Source organism: Trachymyrmex septentrionalis, unplaced genomic scaffold, assembly GCF_001594115.1.
Source record: "Trachymyrmex septentrionalis isolate Tsep2-gDNA-1 unplaced genomic scaffold, Tsep1.0 scaffold60, whole genome shotgun sequence".
NCBI classification, from domain to species: domain Eukaryota; kingdom Metazoa; phylum Arthropoda; class Insecta; order Hymenoptera; family Formicidae; genus Trachymyrmex; species Trachymyrmex septentrionalis.
Window position 1 is genome coordinate 6,557,297 of NW_017305779.1, and position 22,029 is coordinate 6,579,325.

Below are 22,029 nucleotides of genomic sequence, written 5' to 3' on the forward strand. Positions count from 1 at the left end.
GTTTTATCATTTTAAAAAAATCCGACATGCAATCGCAATGAATTTTAGTCCTTGACGAGAATGAATTTCTCTCTCGGGTGTGTTATTTCAGTACTCGATCGTCGTTAATTCGAAGAATCGATGTCGCTTGCGGGGCGGAAATTCTGTTTCCGTGATCAAAATTATTCGGACGTTAAGGCGATTAGGCGTGCACTTATGCTCGATTAACGCGAAAGAGAACGCAAAGCCAGAGAGAAAGAGAAAGAGAGAGAGAGAGAGAGAGAGAGAGAGAGGGGGGAGGGGGGAGGGGGGAGGAAAGGGGAGAGATAAAGCACAAAAGAGCAGCTGTGCGCGTGAAAGCTGAACTCAGAAAGGATCAGAGACAAGAATGGCCGTTTCCGATGTGATAGGTACGTATGTATATGAACGAGGAGACGGGCCCTCGATACTTGGATCGGCGGTGGGTGGCACCCAAAGAGAATACCAATAGCGGTCGAACTCGTGGGTAGCTAACCCCCGCCGATCGGCCCGAAATTTACGACTGGCGTCCAAGTGTTATTATGTCGACCGTTCGATTGTACCCCACGCGCCGAATATAGACCGCGACGAAATTTACGGTGGCCGCGCTAGCATTGTTTCGTTCCGGTATTGCCAATTTTATATTTTGCCTTTTTGCCACATTTTCACGTGCATTCTTTCCGTTTTGGCCAACATATTCGTAATTTCTAAGTCGAGCAAGAGTATCTTCAAATTGGCAACGATACGATTTCCCATTTTTCAAGTCGAGTGATTTTGTACCAGATGGCGATGTCTAATATCCGTTTTCATCAATGATTCACTTTAATCTCGGTTCTCTTCGCCTTTTTCTTAATTTTTAGAACTAGGAAAAATACTTATAGCGAATTCGATTAGATGTATTTTCTAAATCTGAATCGGTGGATAATTATTGATTACTCAATAACATACTTAGCATTCAGTAATCAGTGAAATTCAACTGAAGAAGAAAGTTTGAGCATTATATAATTAAAATACTGATATTTGCATGTTAGTTTTAATTTCTAATAACATATATATTGAATTTATACACTAAGAGATTTGTTGGATTAGGGACTCCACGTTTCATTCACTGATTACGAGTGGCATACTTAGAACTGATGTTACTGATTTAGATTTAGGTAGTACTCAGTTTTCACGAACGTAGATTGACTTTAATCTTGATTCAACTTACTCATTACCTTTTTTAGTCCTAAGAATTAGAAAAAGATGAAGAAAAAATTGAACCAAGATTAATCTACATTAGTGAAAATGGGCATAAAACCGTCGTTCATCGATTGTAAAAATATATGCTGAATATAAATATAGAATATAAATATAGAAATGGGTTAAACAGTGAAATCTTCAATATATACTTTATTGTGCTGTTAGGTAAAATATGTTCTTTATGTTCCGAAATATTTTCATTTTATTTTTACACTCAGATTAAATCTGTATACAACAGCTTAATATGCACCAGTGCGTTCAACCGAATTTGCTATAAGTTGAACTGAGATTAAAGTTAATCTACATTAAAAACGAACATAACACATGAATTATGAAAAGTCGTTCCTAGATTATAACAGTTATTATAAAAAAAATCGATTCAAGCTCTCTCTCCTTGATAAAATTTAAGATTTCTGTAAAGAACAGTCTAAATGTAGCCTAAAATGCAATCCAACAAAGACCGCGGAAAGTGGCACGCGTCCTAAATGTCACGTTCAAAGATTATTTATAAATTTCTAGGTTGCGTCAAATTCAATTTTATTGATATAAATCTGGTTACTCCATTGATCTGCCATATTCGCGTTTAAATAAATGAAACTTATGCATAAGAATGAAGATATAAAAAGATATTTAATGTTTATGAGGTACTGTTTGCACTCATCATTGTAATCTATTACGTCCTACATTTATGAACGTTACCCTCTTTTACGCGTAGCTATTTTAGCAAAATGTCAGACTGTGGAACTGGGTCGGACCGCGCGCGCGGGTCGTCGGAAATAATTTAACTTTCTCTTGGATTATTCGTGTCCCCTTTTTTCGCTCATTCGCGGACACACGCAGCAAAATATTTTTCCCACCGAATTTTTCGCGCGGTGGCGACCATGGTGGCGTGGCATCTATTATCGGTGATGAAGAAAATAAAAAGCAGTGTACGGGAACATGCCGTCGGCAACGGAGAAGTTTCTCGTGTTTAGCACGGTTGCTGGTTTTCGAGCAATCGGGGGCCTGATAAAAAAAGAAAGAGAGAGAGAGAGAGAGAGAGAGAGAGAGAGAGAGAGAGAGAAAACGTAAGCACAAACGTGGCTATGGCGATAAATTAGGTAGTGGCGTAAGGTATGAACATCCGCAAGCGTAATGAAGCGTCGTCGTTAACGCGTCGACCTGGACACATGAACCCCGTTGGACGATTCCGTAAAAATCGATTACCAATATCAGTAACCATCGCCTTCTTCTGCCTCGTTGCCCTCTTCCTCTTTTCTCTCCTTCGTTCATCCTCATGATACGATACTCCGTGCGTCATTTCGTCTTTTCTTTGCACTTTCTACCGTTCTTGGCCACATTCTTGTTCGGTAATGGCAGTCAACTTCCGGTTCGATTAGATATATGCGCTCGTGAATGTGTATAGATACAGAATGTGTTTAGTACAGACTGTATTAAAACTCGTAAACTAGTCTCGAGTGAAGACTTGACAAAATGTGACATTAGATTGCCTTTTAAATTATAAAAATATTAAATATTAATTATTAAAAATATACAAAATGTGCCATACATTAAGCTTGAATAATTAGATAACATTATTTTATTTCCCATTTCTTTTAAGTGAATTTCATTTAAGCGGAATTTTAATTTAAGCTTGAATTACCGGGATAAGTAAGTTTGAAATATATAATTAACGTTGAAATAAAAGAATAGATTTTTCTTAAATGAGAGAAAGAGAGAGAGAGAGAGAGAGAGAGAGAGAGAGAGAGAGAAAGATTGAGTCTAAATTGTCCGGAAATTCATGAAGGGAGTAAAATCTGCGGCACTGTACAGGAACGAGCCTTTCGAGCATTTCATACGAAGAAAGTAGTACGCAAAAGTTTACTGCTGATAGAGCGGCGCATTCTTCGATTTCAGCTTTACGATCAAACGGTGTAACCGCCACTATCGATGCCGCTGGTCGGTTCCTGCTATACCATCATTCTTTCTCTGCTGCACATGTCACGCTGAAACCGAATTCTGCTACACTATCCCAACGATGACTCCCGAATCGCGGTGATTCCGAAAAGATTTTCCCCCGCATCTCTCTCGCGAACCGTTCTCCATCATATTGACTGTTTCATTCTTCAAGCACGCGCCGACAAACCGAATTCTTCGATAAGAGAAATGACTTCGCACGAAGTTCCTCCATGACATATTTTCCTTGAATTGTATGTGGTTTGCATTTTTGTTTCTTCTGATTTTGTATTTACTTTCAAAATATTTTCCTAGACTGATGATTGAACGATTATTTCTTCGATTGCGTTCATTTTTCTAAAATACATTAATATATTTCAATTTTGAGACACATGTTTGAATATGATGATTATACAATTTATATTAATTGATTATATTAATTTTGCTCTTGTATGTTGATTGCTGTTTAAAAATTAAAAACAAGTGATTATATCATATGTTCACAATTATAGGTTAATTTAATTTAATTTTGCATATTATTGCATTGAAATAAGTCGCATTATTTTTTTGTTTAGTTTATCTCATGTCCATATTTGTAATTTCACCAAAGCAGAGCGTTTGATTGTAAAGTAATATGAAATATTGCACGAAACAAGCTGCTCTTGGCGGAACGCACATATTGATTTAGCGGCAGTTTTTGGATATACATGGACCGGGCGTGTAGGAACACGGCGGGCGGGTACATTGTACAACACGGCCGAAATCGTTAATTTCATCGATGTAGTCGTGTAATTGACGCCCGCGATATCGTGCGCCAGCTTGGCAATAATTCGGCGATGTAAACGGGGTTACCGTGCCAACAACACCAACACGTTTCTCCGGAACTTCGATTTTACATAAAGCGTAGTTGGCTTTCCGTTGGAAAACGTATATCATCGAAACGGAATATCAACGCGAACGTTAGAGTAGAAGGCGAGAGATTCTTAAACCTATATTCGTAACGCTAGATTGTCGAAGATCGCAGCTTGTGTAAAATTATATTTATATTATATAAATATTAAATATTATTTTTTTGCTCAATCATAGTGTGAATGGTAGTACAGTGATCTCATCATCGCAGTAACTTTACGTAAACAATATAAAGATAATTAGAGGATGGTCTACATCTTAAAAAAGAATATCCCTTAATAAAGTGTGCTCTGTGTGGGCTTTGTTTTTATTTTTTCATTTATTATTATTTTTTATACAATCTATTTTATTAAATTTTTTAAAAATTTGATAAAGTATAAAATCATGAAAAACAATTTAATCACTCATGCGTTCATAATATTTTACGTTAAATTACATAAAGATTGAATAAATTCAGATTGTTCAGTTTTTTACCGGATACAGTTGCTATTAAAAAAGTTATAAATAAACATGAAAACTTTCTCAATAAAATATATATTTTCAATAATAAGATTAGAAATAAATTCGGGGGGATTATTAATATTTCAGATGGATTGCGTTGAAAGATAGTAACGATGTGCAATCATATTTCTGAGATAAATGCATTTAAAGAATATATCTATATATATGTATTAGTTCAACATTTAACTTTGATCGTCAAGTGGCGCGTCTCGTATTTAGATCATATATTATGTAAATACTTTCAATTTTAAATCAAGATCTCCGATAAAACTGGATTAATCTCTAAAGGTTCTCCACCACTCCCGTCGATTCCAATCAGCGGACCTTTTTTATTTACATACCGTAAAATAAGATAAATTTTGACTAAATTTTAATAATATCCAAACAACACATTTATCAAAATCTAAATATAAGACACTTAAAAAACATATTAAAAACATTTGAAAATACTTTATGTTTCGATTTTGGATGTATATGTTGTCTATATATTAAAAAAATTTTTGAGCCAAAGTTATTTCGACTGGGTCAAAGTTATCCTATTTTACAATATTTAAAAAATTTTTATTATTTATTATTTTTCTACAATTTATTTTACAAAATGTTACATTACAAAATTACAAGAGATTACAATTAATTTTCAATTCAATAAATGTGACAAATATTTGCATCAATTTAAAATAGTATAATGTACAAAAATAATACATTATAATATATAAAATACTCATATAAATTGTATAAACTGCAATATATACATTATTACCAATACAATATAACATTTAATATAATTATGTATAAATATTATGTAATTATAATACAATAATATAAATAAAATACAATATACATAATATTATCTTATATTTTCAACGAAATTACAAATAAAATAGTTCAAAATGTATTGTATATAATAACATGATATTCATTATTCTTATACCAGCTATTCTATTAGTATAATATATAAGTGACAATTATATATTTATTATTAATTTTAGATTTATAACTTTAAACGTAAACTTTTCAAATAATTCCCAATTTTATTAGTGATTTTTTTAATATTAAAAGTTAAATTTTCCAAGAATATAAATAAAATATTTAAAAAATATATATGTATATAATAATATTATAATTCAAGAAATTTTGTGTTATTGTGCGCATTTCGATTCACAAATATAAAACATTAAGTTCATACAATTTTATGTAATATTAACAAACAATTACTATGATAAAATAATTTATCATATAATTCCTAATCTTGTATTTTCCTACGAAAATAAATTTTCATATCATTTCATACCCGTTAATTAGAAATAAATTTTAATTTCTTATACATTTAAAAATAAATTTTTTTCCATTATTGAGTCATGTTCCCCTCTCCTTATTTAATCATATCCCTATCTATCTGAATTCTTACTTCATTGTTTTTAAAATCACAAACTTAAAATTACAAACTTAATTAATTTTTTTAATATCGAAAATTATACCACCATATTCCCATCAAATCCGTATCCTTACTTATTTTTTGCCTGCTCGATTTTTATCTATATATCCCCTACCCGTATCCTTATTTGCTTCCTATTTATCCAATTTTGATTTAGTTGTTCTTACCTACTAGTATTTTTTTTATCTAAATTTATTTATATTTTCGATCATAATTACCCAAAATTAGAAACGCAATTAATTAGATTTAAATTGCGACCGTTTTCGAATTTTTAGGAATAACTTATTCCCAAATATTCCAGGATAAAATTTTATTCCGAATAAAATTATTTATTCAATTAATAAGATTACTTATTATAAAGATTATTATTTATTAAATCTTATTTCGAATAAGATAGATAAGAGAAAAGTGTTTGATACTTGTGACTATAATTGCACTGTAAAATAATTATGCTTAGAAACTCCATTTTTATGTTTACTATTGCTATAATGTTACTGATAATAACAATAGGGATAATAAGCATAAGTGTAGTTTTTTCAAACATAAAAAAATTGTACTACGAATTTTGATAATTTTGAATATTGATATAGTAAAACAAAAAGATGTAAATGGTAAATATGATAAGCTTATTATTTATTGTTTAATAAATGTAACCGCAATTATAATAAGTATAACCATTTTTTAAATTTAATTTACTATTTATATGGTAATAATAACTAAAATCATGAAATATATTTGTAAGTAATAAATAAGAAAATTCAATAAATTTTTATGTATTGGATTCTTATATTGACCAAACAATATTATTAAACGATCAATATAATTATTAATAAATAATATTCTATTATATCCTTATGATATTCATATCCTTATAATATCGCAATTTTCCGAAAGATTCTGCTGTTGTATACAATACGTACATTCGAATGGATCTTCGTATGCACAAAAATTAAACTCATATGCACAATATATTCAGTAGTAAAGAAACAGAAACTAGGATTAAGTTTATCCTAATCTGTTGCAACCAGTGACGGATTAAGCACTTTGCCGCCCTTAAGCACAAATGTCTAGCCGCCCGCGCCTCCAGGTGGCTTCATTAATTTATAAATTTGATAAAAGGGAAAACGATTTTAAAAAATGATTTATATCCCCGCATTAACTGATAAAACATCAATATTACTTAATAAGTAATACAAATATAATACATTTTTGACTATTTTTAAAATATCGTTTCTGATAAAATATGCTTGGTGTAACTCGTGCAAAAATGTTAGATTAACAAATGAAAAATTTATCTCAACTGTGTAAAAATTTTTTGTCTTGAAACATTTGTCGCTCTCTCAAATTTATCGTTTTAGACAAGTGCCTTGTTTGCCTATGCGTTAATCCGTCACTGATTCTAACTTATCCATTTTAATGCAACGGATATATGGAAGGCTATGCACATATTTATCTGTATGTCGTTATTAAATTGATGCATATATGCATCTAGGTATATGGTATATTAATGAAATTATCACACATCCGTTACCTCAATAAAAATATTAATTCATCACTCACCAACCCGATGTGCAACAACAGAGTTACATGTGCAATGTCACTACGACGATCTGTAATAAAAAGATATATAATCTAAATTATAACAGAGCAGAAAGAGCAGTCAATATTTAAAAAAATGTTTACTAAACATAAAGTTTTCTTAGAAATAATTATATAATTTTTAAAATATAATTTTTATAAGCATCGAATTTTGTAATTCATTATTCACAGTCAGTTAAATATTTATAAAAATAATTAAACATTTTCTAAAAAAGATATTAAAAATTTTTATAAAATTTCAAAATAATTTTAAAGTCATTCTTTTTTTCTAATTATTATTTTTAATTATTGTAAAATAAAACGATTCAAGAATAAATAGAAAAAAGATATTGATTTTATGTAAGTAAAAATTAATATTAACGCAAGGTTGCTCCGCCGGTGGCCGATGCTTCTCTCAGGCTCGATTTCACAATATTATCTAAAAATTAAAGATAATTATGAAATTCATTCATGAATTTCTTGGATATTTTTCTCCTCTCAGATATGGATTGGCACACAGGACATTCGCGTAAAACACTCACGAATAATACACTATAATCGCGCGATGACTAATTATTTATAAAAGTCTTTCGCGCGACACACACGCGGTATTTCACATTTACAAAACCTATAATAGGATTTCTATTTCGGTCAGTGGAATCAACACCACACGTCAACGAATATATGCGAAACACAATGATGAGTGCCGAACAAGAGTTGAGTCCCATATGAAAGAAGACGAAATCGATCGTATCGAGTCCATCACTTTTGGTTTATGTGCAAAAATCATGTTTAAAATTGACTCAAGCATACATCCTAACTACTAATTCTAGTGAGGCAAGTACTGTATCACGAGCGATTCGAAGAGGCTGGTAGACGTGACAAGTATCTCTAATAAAAGAAAAGTTGATACCCATTGCTGAGTCTAACAATCTAGATAATCTAGGAAATGGGATCGAACCCTTCGTCACGAGCGGAAAACTAACATCTAGGCGTTGACCAAGTTAGATTAAACGCGATTGAGACGCTGGTAGATAAGACAGAAAAATGAGTCCTGATCGGAGTAATACAACTTTTTGGGCGACCCAGAGACGAATCCGAGTCAATCTATTGCTTCCTATCGCTAAAGACTGAACCATTTACCGACAGACAGAGCGTATTCTCAATTAGCCGACAGTAACAGTAGTTACTAAACCGCGAACACTGCACCATTGCGGAGTGCGTGACATTACGTAGTCGGAGTACTTGGCGTGAGAGTTACAATGACCGTGGTGGACAGACCTCATGCAGTAACGTTTCAATGAGAGTTTCCGCTTATTGTCCAAACATCGAAGATATGATTCCATCGTCGAATTAGAATTCCATGGAATGGAATAGGTTTTGTGAAAAGTCTATTAGTTCAATAATTTCAACGTTACTCCCGAAGCAAACGCGTGTGTGATAAATGGCTGCGAGTCGTTCACTTTGAATTAAATCGAGGACGAGGGTTAGTTTTCTCGTTGGATTTTTATATGAAAAAAAATGATTTTATTCAAATATCTAAAAATTTAGCTAGATATATATAATTTACATAGATCTAAATATTTCTAGACTTAAAAAAAATCATTCTTTCCATATATATCCTCGGGATACTGAGCCCTCCCATCACGCCAAGATCATAACCGTAAGAGTGAAAATATCATCTGAAAAATTTAATATACAATTATCTAAATTGAATAATCAAATGCCTAGAGATTTCGTTGTCCTAGCATATTTTCATTATAATTGAATTAAATATCAAACATAGATTATTACGATCCTTGAATTTGCCTTGTTATTATTATATAATAATTACCAGGTTAAATGATACAGACACAAAGCTAGATTGTTCATAAAAATTATCAATTCTATTGTTCGCTTACATATAAACACATGTACACCCAGCGGCTCTCATTAGGCATTTGATTACTTGATTTTATTGTTTTTATTTTTTTTTTATTTTTTTTTTGGTCTATTAAGTTATTTTATTATATCTAAATTGTCTATATTATTAGGCAGTTATCGAATAATTTTTAAAAATTAATATCAAATACATATCAATTCGTCACTGTGAAATAAATGAAGAGCAGATATATATAGAAGAGTTGAATCTCTATATTGTGAAATATGATAGGGTCAATCGAATGAATTGAGTACTAAAAAAAGATAAAGGTTCCTTTTATATTACCGACAAATAATACCAATGTTGCGCTCAACTTTTTATACGGATTATGTTATGCACGGAAACAAGATGCACGGAAACAAGAGAGAAATTAATTAAATTATTAATTACATAAACTGTATTGTTAATTGTAAAAGTAGAAATCGCATGAACTGTTTATTAGTATAAGGGTTATTAACATTGTTTTTTGGTGATTCATGTAATACCGTTCGAAGTATAATCGAGAGTTATATATTTATACGCAAGCGGAAGAAAAATTTTATGTTAAATAAAAATAATTATTGTTCGTAATTATCGCGAAATAATTATAAATCCTGTTTTTTATCACGTTTTGAATCCAAATGAATGAACCATACGAAATATCCGTTCGGTAATACATGATTGTTATCTCAATTCATTTATGAATAAGTAAACCATGCGAGAGCTAGTAATCGTATATTCTGCAGAGCAATCATAAAGTACGACGATTCGTATTATTTAGCAACTTGTCGCGATCTCATTCCAAAAAGAAATGTAGAGATAGCGAAAGCGACTGCCTGTCCGTACGAACTTTGGGATGCGAATGACTGCGTGGTTTCCGCGCGTAAACATGACATGCCACCCGCTTGTCTGCCTCGGCAAAATAAACATCAAAGCCGATTGTCTGTCGAAATAACGTGTGTTACGAAATAAATAAAATAATCTTTTGTTACATTTTTAATATTCTCCGATGAATAAGCTTTATTGTACGGTTTTTGCTCTATTTCTTAGATTTGTTATGTACACATACAACTCATCTATATCTTATTATTAAATATTTCAATTGTGTTATGAGATAAGCAATTATTAATTTATAATAACTTTATATTACACAAAATCCGCGCAATATATACAATATTTTTAATAAAAAATTGACGTATTGCAACTTTTTATTACTTTTGAATTGTTTAATTCCATCATTCACGTTTTATTCTGCGTTCTTAATTCAGGAAAACTAATAGGTAAAGTATATTCAAATCCATAACGCAAAGCGATTTGTTGGATTCGAAGTTCCAAGTTAAAGACTTGATATCGGTCGTAAGTGATTTATAATTCTTATATTCTATATATCTATAATGTCACGTATCTACATATTATGTTTCAAATGAATAAGTAATACGAGATATTTGCTTTAGTACGTCTTCGTTATCGCCTCTCGACACGCTTATATATTAATCTCAAAAGTTAACTACATATGCGGACTGCTGAATACTAATTATTATTATAGCAATCATACTTCGAAGGAATTTATATTTATATTATAAATAAAACTTTAATTTCTTCTGAAAAAAATTGTAGGTGACATATAGGAATTCTTATTTATAATATAAATAAGAATTCCTATATGTCACCTTGATACAATTTTTTTCAGAAGAAATTAAAGTTTTATTTTCCTTGAATTTCGTTAAAAATATAATACATTAGTAAGAATTATTGCTTTCATTTTATTGAATTTTGAAATGTCATTCTTCAATTATTATATTGTATAATATAATAATTATATATAATAAAATATATAATAATATATAATATTATATAAATTATCTATAACTCTCAGTACACATTTTAATTTTTGCCATCCTTACTACACACGATGGGTCTTTCATGTCCTGGATTAATTTCGATCACTTTTACGAGTATAAAAATTATTATCCAATTTTTACATATAAATATTTTGACATTTTTAGAAAGTTATATATTTACATAAATTATATATAAATTGCTATATTGCAATTGTTATATATAATATCGTTGTATATAAATAAAAAAAGAAATGCGCAGGACACGAATGACTCAAAAGTGTATATTAAAAGATAATATACTCGTAGTTGTATGATACTGTAAAAATTACAAGTAAAATTACAACAATTATAGATAATTTTGCAGGGATTAAAAAAAAAATTTACAACGTAAAGTCGCAACTAATTAGAAATAAAATTATTCTTTATAATAATTAAATATTTTGCAAAAGTAAATTTATTAAATAAAATAATGAATCTTATATAGTCTACCTAGGCTTTGTAATTTTTTCTAATTTTTGCTGAGTTTAAAATTGAAAACTGATGGTCATATTCAAAAAAGAAAATATATCTGAACATTAAAAAAGTTTAAGACATTGCTAAATATTTACATGAGTGCAAAAAGATTTTAAGAAAGTATTTAAGTCATATTGGGTACATATTGTACCCAAATATTTATTTTTCAACTAAAATGCAATTCGTATCATAAAATACAACTAATTATTCTTTTCCGATTGTATGTGACAAGCCGTCAACTGATAAGATATTAATTATGTATTATTAAGCCCAGAAATTTTTAATGACTGTGTTACAACATGGAGTTACATTACATAAATATTATATTACAAATTTTTTTTAGGAAAAGAGATAAACATATACTTAAGTTATTTTAGAATATGTACAAAATGACCTAAGTATATGTTTCTTTTTTTTTATAAAAAAATATGTACAAGAAATGTGTAATATAATATTTATATGTGTAATTCCACGTTGCAACAGTCATTAAAAGTTTCCGGGTTTAATAATACAAAATTAATGTATCCGTCTTGTCAACTGACGGCTCGTTACGCACGATATATTGGGCAAGAACAATTAGTTACATTTCATAATAAGTAGATATACGGATTGCGTTGGAATTTCATTTGGAAAATAATTATGCGCGTTTTATCTTTCTCTTTTTCTCTACAATGCGTTGGCGTTGATAATTATCGTTCAGTTATACTTAGCGTTGCAACGTTCATCGTTCAAGATTTTCAGTTAACCGACGATATATTTGAAAATTAAAATTTATAATTCATGTACATATAAACTTGATCATAATCATTTACATTTACGGATCACTTCTACGCGATCCGCAAATGTGAGGCAAGTACGAATTTTCTCTCTATTACGAGTAACAGGAGTGAAACAGAAAGATCAAATTGCAAAGTTCTTAACCGTAAAATGATTTTTTTTTAATAAATTACAGCCACCAATAAATCCGATAAATTGGTAAATGATTGCCGTTTATGAACTTCAGCGTCAAAGGAAAAAAACCTGAGATAGATCAAGGGGGCCGATCGACACGGCGGACTTAAAAATTTTAACGCGATTTATTTTCCACCCCTCGACAAGGCGCGTTTAAAATGGTCGGCCGTAAAAAACCCCGGGTACCGCGGTGCGGCGGTCAGTAATTGTCCGGTCGTCAGAAGCGGGTTGGTCGGTGTTGGGCTAGCGCGTCACCTGGAAAAGTCTAGTCCAACCGCGGGGTGATTAACGCGGTTAATTTGTTGCAATTTGACCCGACTACCGGGCACCCACTATCCAGAATCGTTCCCCGTGCATCGCAGCTCTCGGTTCTCACCCTCCAGCCGAGCCTCGTCTCTTCTCTCCTCCCCCTCGTGCGTGTGTGCCTTCGGCTTGGACACCGCGTGTTGGTAAATAATTTATGGCATGTAATTGTAATTCCGCAATGGCCACGGCGGTCAGTAAACGCTATGTCGTTGCACATCGCGCGTGAAGACACCGCGCTATGAATACATCGAGCGGGTCTCTCGGTTTCAAACCAAGGGGCTTTCCCGAGGTGTATCGTACCACGATAACGGCGATCGAAAAACGATCATAGCTCGATAATTCATGCGCAGCTGGAACGAGACTTCGGGATAGAAGAGATTCACCCTATATCCGATCATACCACAGATATAGAAGATACAAATGCTCCATCTACATTTGTGTACGTTCGTGCAGAATTTTTCATGGTCAGTAGAGTGTTTGCTTTAAAGCTGCCCGTGTTAAAACTATATGTTTCTTTTTTTTTACTTTTGAAGAAACACAAATTTTTTACACGATCCATTGGATGTCACAGTAATGCGAATCAGTAAAAAATAAAAGACTACGTATATCAATTCATGCGCAATTGTTTGTGGATGGATGAGATTTTATACTTTTCTCGACTTATATAAAGTTAAACAGCCTGTTGATCAAAAGTGAAAGATACAGCAAAATCTCGGCGATACAGGAGAGAAATATTTCTGAATGCCGTGCATAAAGCTATACATAAACGTGTACGAATTTACATGAAGCGCAACAGATTTCGCGAGAAAAACAGCGCGAAAACGTTTGCAATATGTAAATCCGCCGTATAGATCGTTCGTGAGTTATACGATGAAAAGGTATCTGCCGAGCGGATATACTTTTTTTTTAAATCAATACCGATAACTTCGAGACACAGCGGAAAGAACGATACTCGACTTTCATGAAGAGACGAATGCTTAAAGATCGCGAACGTTGAGCTCTCTCTCTCGGCGGAAGAGAGAGCGTCAAGAAAAAACTTTCCACCTCTTGAATTTTATACTGCGCTATTTCTTATCCTCTTTTTCCGCTGACGCGCGGCTGTATCTCAGGAAGACGAAGAGCCCGTTTAGAAGTCCGTGCAAGAATATGAAGTAAACCAGTTACCGCGGCGCGTTCGGCTCCGACATTATCCGTTTGCGAGTTCCTAATTTATCAGTTAAAATAGATTTTCTATCGCTTTTTAAATCGCAGCATGCTGTAAATACAGGCGAAAGAGGAAAATCGATTATACTATTGATTTAAGTCAGCTGAACCACTTCAATAAAAATGTTTATAGAGAAATAAAAATTAAGTGAGATTCTCCCTCGTAAGTTTTTATTCTGTTCGCCGAAATACCGTTTGATTGTCCACGCGATCGTCAATTACATACATCGAAACTTGTGCTCGTTAAATCGCCATGGCTTGAAGCGCGCAGTGGCATTCTTCATCGGTGATCTTAGCGACGTGTTGGATCTCTAATTGCGAAACATTAATCCCCACGTTCCAATTCCTTCCGCTGAAACGGCGACGGCATAAAGACAAGGTAGTGTCCTGGGGGAAAACCTCGACTTGTCTCCGTTCCGAGGTCCGAGACAGAACGATATGGGGATGTGTGCGTGCGTGTGTGTGTGTGTGTGTGTGTGTGTGTGTGTGTGTGTGTTGTGTGTCTAAATATATATGTATATATATATTTCGAGAGAGATAAAGAGAAAGGAAGGAGAGAAGAAAAGGAGAGAGATAGGTAGAACAGGAAAGAGAGAGGATGAGCTCGACATGGACGATGAGGGTAGAGGGTGGCTCACGTAGGTGAAAGGGGTATGAGAGCGCGAGGAGAGATGTTCGTAATGAGAACGGGTTCTTGCCCTTCCCCGCCTTCGACACTCTTCCTGTATAAAATTAAGTATCGGGACGTGCCCGGTTCGCGTGTCTCTATCTCCGGACTAAACACCCGGCTGATCATTATTAATAAGATTGGAACTACGGGTGCGTTTCTGCATTAAACCATCGGCCGCAATATTATCGATTAGATTAGGTGCACCAGGGAATGACCAGAAGAAATATTATCATGAGTATGATTTTAGTCTGTAGATATTTTAAAATATTGTCGTACTTTAATTCTGATAGAGCGTAATATCCTGTTTTTAAAAATATTAGTTATATTTTATTTTATTGACGCGTATTTTTTTTTTCATCGTTGATCTACATATCTGCTATTAAGCGTGTAATGTATTTATATGTATATTCATGCTCACATTTTTGTGATTCATTTTTCTCTGGCATTCAATAAAATTAATATTGTTATAACATTATGCGGCAAGAGAAATAAAATGTTCATTGATTATTCATTTATGCATCCATGCGTATAATTGCCACGATTTCCGGGACATCTAATCGTGAAGACTCGTGAAATATGAAGAGACTACGCGGTAAAACTCGCGTAGACACACTCGATACTCCCAGTGTCCGTACAATACTACGGATTATCTCAAAATCGAAAGATCTCGCGAAAGACGGGATATGATCCCTTAGTATGTAACTTGAAGCCTAGCGCGTGAGCTCGCGCCATGATCAGCACGTAGACAGCCGCTTAATCCGTTTAATCCGGCTTACGAGAATACGGCTGGTTATCGTGACTGCCTCCTCGCATTACTTATGCCACTATCGGCTGCCTCAAAATCGGTTACCAAGTGTACGCTTCCGGTGAGGAATGAGGTGCAACGAGTAGGGTAAATCGAGTCCGATTGCTGGTGATCCCGTATACAAGGATATCAGAACAGAGTGTATATTATTTATACCGAACGACATTGAAGTAATTTTATTCACATGTATCGTAATTAACATATAGATTTATTGTTTTAACAATAATATAATTTAATATTTTGTTTTTAATAACTGTCAAAAGATATTCATTTTTATATATTAATTTTTTCATACATTAAAGACTCGACAATAGATATGATTTTAAAGAGAAAATTAGATTTAACGAATAATCGAAATGATCATCCTCAAGAGACGTTCTGGAGACTGGTTTTTAATATTGACTTGACATGTTCGCATATTTTCAAATACTTTATCCATCATATGCAGTGTTACACTGAACTTTTGCTCAAAGTTATTTACCTCTCTAAAGTAGAGTTACGATAAATTTATTTCGTTGTATTAATGTTTCCATCAAATTTGGAATTCTGTTTACTGGTTGTTAAAAAATCCAACGTTTCGGTCACATTCGATTGGCCATGGATTCATGGAGGTTCGAACCGCAGGTTCGAGTATCGCGAAGTTTAGAGCTTGCAAGACCGTAAGATAGGCATTAGCATGCATAGGTTGCCTCAACGCATTTAGTCGAGGCCCGCCCCGTCTTCCTCCTCTTTCCTCTTCCGGGAGGAATAGAGCCAAGTGCCCGTAATGGCAGCAGGGGAGAATATCACGAGTGGGTGAGACACCCTCTCGTCGAGGGTGCGAGCTCGAACACTGGCGGAGCAACCAGCGTGCACCATCATTGGCCACGCAGTTGGGTAGTACCTTTCTTTGCTTTTTGTGTCCTCGTCCAAGTTATCCCGGTCCAGAGTTGTTTGTGCAGTTATGGCGCAAATTTCACGCTCGTGCGAATACGAAAAGTCGCATGAATAGTCGCACTGTAAACGCTATCCTGTAGAAGCAAAAATTGTTTGCTTCTTGCGCAGCTTACAAATTGTATAACTACGGACAGCTTTAGTTACTTTTATTTTTCTTATACTTATATGTATTTTTTATTTATATGAAACAAATACCACTTCAATGTACTTTTAATATTAAATTTAATTTATATAAAATAAAATAACGAAAATTGGTTGCTTCTTATAGCAATGCAAGTCATTTGATTATAAATGGTTTTACCTATTTGCATTTTTATTACGTATAAAAAGTAATCTAATAATTTTTATGTATAAATTATTTATTATACTCATTATATAATAACTGTATATATTTTAATCTAACTTTGGTAGATTAGTATATTTTCATTTAATGTGTAGTAATTATTCTCGCAATCTCTTCTGATTTATGTGTAAAAAATAAGCCTAAAGAAATAGTGATTTCAGTCTCTGATAGTAATTCTTTCTTAGAGACTTTTTAAGAACAGAATGTAGTAGAAATTGAGCGCATGTTTTCGTAATTAGAAATTGAAGATCTTAACTTCAGGGTGGTTAATTACAAGTCAGCTTTTAAAGCTATCGAGCAGAGCTTAAGTGACCGAGTGCCGAGGCTCCCGAGTGAAATAATGGATGCGTATGAGAGTCCGGCCAGCCACTAGAATTATAATGAGCTATGTGAAATAGTTTTCCGCACACTTAGACACGTTCCTATACAGTCATAACTTACGACACGTTTTAGCACTCATGTCAGCGGCGTAATATTCTAGTATCTGCTGCAAGAGAATAGACGACGACAATACTTAATTTCTAAACTTTATTAAAAAAAATTATTTAAAATGCAATGATTAAATAAAAATAGTTAAATGAAAAACGAGATTTTTGTGTTATATGTCACAACTCACAAGACTTGTTCAAATTTTCTTAATGATACAAATGACTATCAAAACATTAACACAAGTGAATTCACGGATTCATCTATCGTTAAACAAATAGAAAGAAAGAACTTGAGTAAGTACTGCGAGGATCTCTTGAAGCGATAAGGAATGTTCGCCAAATTTTCGTGCAATCGTGCGAAAACGGCGCAGCCTTCCTTTAACTCTCTTTCCTAACTTCGTTGCGTCTTTGCCAAGAGCCTTTTTCTCGCTCGTCACTATATGGACGGAAACTTCGTAAAGAACATACTCTTTCTCTTTAATCATTAGTCCGCACGACTAATAGCACTGCTCGTTATTATTTCCGAGAATATCCGGTCCTCTTGGACTTACAACGGATCATCTTTTCACGATCCAGATTAAGGGATGCATTTAAAGTCCGCGGGAGAAGTCAAGAGACTTCGCTTAGTCGAAAAAGAGAGAAAAAAGAATTTCTGCATTTTTAATTACTCCACAACGATGTACGCGCGGCTTTTGTAATTCGGTGAATGATAAAAGCGCAATAAGTATTTCGCACTATGCGGTGTTTATTTTTTTTTAACATATCGTTATATGTGAGGATAATTTCGCCAAACTTATAACTTTCAAAGAAATAAAAGTGCTATAGCGATCCATCTTAATGATCCATTTTAACGTTGTATCATATATTAATTGTTGCATTAAATATTCTTCGCTTATGAATGACGTAATAAACATATAATATAATAAATCATCTTTTTGTACAAAACGATAAAATGTTTGACGATCAAATATATTGATGTACTATATATTCAGCCATTGATATCTGATTTTAATTTTTCTCCCAACCCTTCTACTACTATCGATATTATTATTGAAGAGTTCTTTTTGTTTCGCTTATTTGTCTTTTCGTATTATTTTCTTTCGCAAGAGAGACGATGAAAATAATGAGATACCCAGCTGTCTCACGTGCCGAATATTATCGCTAACGTGTTCGATTAATCGGCCATATCGTCGCAAGTAATCGAATCACTTCGCCACCTTCTCGGCGCGTGCATTTCGCGCGCCGGGCATCCGAGAAATAATTCACGAGCATCGATCGCAAGTAGATTCAGAAACGTTGGAAAGACGCGGCGCGGTAACGTTCTAGGAAACGCGAGGCTGGGTAACATGTGCGAGATAATCCGAAACTGTTCCCGATGGTGCCGTCTTAACCCAATTTCTCTACCGTGTCTATTCTCGCGCCGGACCGATTATGCACTGGTGCGATACGTCGGTGTTGCATCGTGCGCGCTCGTCACCCACACCGCCCAGACCAGAGTGGATCAGACCTGTACTGTACCGAACCTGAGCTAGACCCAACCCAGAGGCGCGACGGGCGTGGGTAGTCCGCAGCGTGAATAACGCCGGCTCCCAGGTACCAGGTAACCGGTTGCGGCTCGGCGTTGCGGCTTACACTTAAAGTCCGCTACTGTATAAGTACCTACCGACGGGACCTCTCTCTCCAGTTAGCCGCTTAATAACCGACAGCCCGGGAACGCTGGAGATGAATTGAGATTTTCTCGTGGGGGCGTTGCGCGCGGGAAGAAACTCTTGCCGACGTTTACGTTTCAAATTTAAAGACCGATGATAATGGTGCGGTATATACATATAGGTAATGTATAAAAGACACGAGATATCTTTTTAATTTCTGGAGAAGTCCGCGGATATTGTCTCAGAGATAAATTGCTTGTTTCTTCGAGCTTCTATGCTCTATAATTCTACATTTTGTTCCCAGATTTAGGAAAAAGATATTTTTACTTCCCTTTTTTAATTTAACATTCAAATGTTATCTTCAACATTACTCGTATCTTTACCTTTCATTAAATTGCCTTCATTGAATATGTATATATATATATATATATATATACAAGTATATATATATATTCTGAATTTCCATTTTGTTGCAAACTCGCAAAATTTCTCAGACTATCTTTCGTTATTTCTGCAAAGAGAATGAAATTGCGCTGTTAATAATATCGTCGCTCGATTGCGTGGCACAAAATACATTGCCGTGCAATTCAGTTAATAGATCTGAAACTTGAAAGATTTCAGGGAATGGGGGTCGTTCGTGCCGCGGGCATAAAGTTTTGCAGTTGTTACGGTTAAGCATGATATAAGGAACGAAGCGTTATTAGGCAGTTATGGCTCCCCATAGATGCATACCGGCGTGTACCGCGTATACGCGCGATCCAAGATGTACTTTCATGGTGTTCCACTACTGTTGTGTGCATCGTCATTGCCATCGTTGTGGTCTTCATTGCCGTCGTTGCGGTTGCCGTCGTTCCGTCGCGGTGGACGTTCAGTCAGGCAGGTATGCTAATATTGGATCCAAGTGGGTTCGCTACACAAAATCGCACTCGCATCGCGAACTTCAATGCCGAATAATACAGCCGTTAGCCTTTTTTGTCCGAAACAAACGGTGCGTATTATCGGAGAACTGTCCGCTCCCTTATTTCAATACTTCGAACGGCTAATTAAAAGCCAATACCGTCCTATTGTTTGACGCGATACGCGCGGAATGACGTGGTGTTTTTAAGTCCGTCCGCGAATATAATATCTGGAAACTGCATTCGGAAAAATTTTGCTGATTTGCTCGATTCTCGCTTAACGATTACTCATTCGAACGTCTCGCTTTTTCATCCCCATTAAAAATAGAGATCCCTACCCTAACGTTTACCGTGAGGGTGAGAATTAACCTTTGGCGAGAATCAACGCTTCGACTAAATAATTCAGATGCGAACGAGTCTTTTCTATACCGAACCAAGGATCTTTCTTTTTTGGAGTCGCTGCTCGGACTAGCCGCGTTATCGAATTTGCCCGCCGGTATTCTTGGCCGAAGCTTTTCTGAACGCGAAACTTCAAGGAATAATTTACCGGCAGCACTTTCGATTGTGCCGGCAGCCCGATTATCGATCGCGTTTAATACAGCATTAAGATTGACGCGACATTTAAGGCGACAAAACGACAATTATGACAAGTATGACAATTCGAACTTTTCTAAAGCTTAATAGCCACTTGAAAATGGCATAAACGAGTGGCCGATACATCAAAAAAAAAAAAAGTAGATAGGTGACAATTCGCCGATAATGCTCGTAGCATTGGACGTATTTCAAATGCGAAGATGAGTTTAGTACGGAAAATATTCGTGCTGATCTCATCATCTTCACATATCAAATGATACTATGTTAATCTTATACAATGATAGACTGACACGATGATAAATGCTCAATCGAAAATATTCTACATAGGAAATTCGACTCTCGTTTAGCTAATGCTCTTCATCTGGCTCAAGGTAGTTCTTTATCGCATTATAACTGTCACACTCGCGAAAACACGCTGTAATTTCAAAATGGACAGCCACTATTTTATTTTTGTTATTTTGTTATTTTCTTTGGGGTTCCATAAATTTGATTCTGCAAAATGCACTCGCATATTGCAAGATGAAATATTAAGTTACATTACACGTGCAGTATATTTGCAAGAGATTAATTATTATTCAAGAGCTTTCGGTGTTTGTCACGCGAGATTTGCTGTTTGTTGTACTTAACAAACGGCAAAACAGCAGTAGTTTTATGTTAATAAAACGTTCGTCGCAGCAACAGACGCCTGCCCTATAGATCTTCGATTCACAATTTTATACATAGTTGTATTAAATTATGACCGACGTCGAGTTTTGCAGAAAAACTCCGCGCAGATTATTTTCAACTGTCCATTCGAGATAGAGAGACGTTCGCGAAATTTTTGCTCAGCTCGTATATAAACGGTAAGTCGAGCTTTGTCGTAATTAAGGTAATTACCAGACTCTCGTCCGCGGTCGGTGGTGGAGTCGAAACAGCTTAAACTCCCTTCTGCCTTACGTACAACCTTACACCATCGCAATTATGCAGACGAACCGCGTAAGCCACGACAGTTACAACGTCCATGGTTTGTTCAATACGAATGCACGAGACTGTAAACGTCGTAAGAGTAAATGGTGACCGTATTTCAGATTTTGTACGAAATGCTTCATGCTGTTAAGTGAAACTAAGTATGCGTGTTGTAAATAATTAAAGGAATAGAAATATATTTTTAAAAAGCATTTTTAATTAATTCAAAGCACTTCATTAACATTAGAAAGTCATAAATATATTTTTTTATTTGTGACGAACTTTAGATAGACTGAAAAATCATATATCAATACTCTCTTTAATATGATTCCACGTAATATGATAAACGATCAATTTACGTAATTACGTGTAACTTAAAATAATATTGACGATTCGCAAATATATATATAATGAATGTGCAGTTGATTTGCTCAAAAAGTACGACTAAGCAC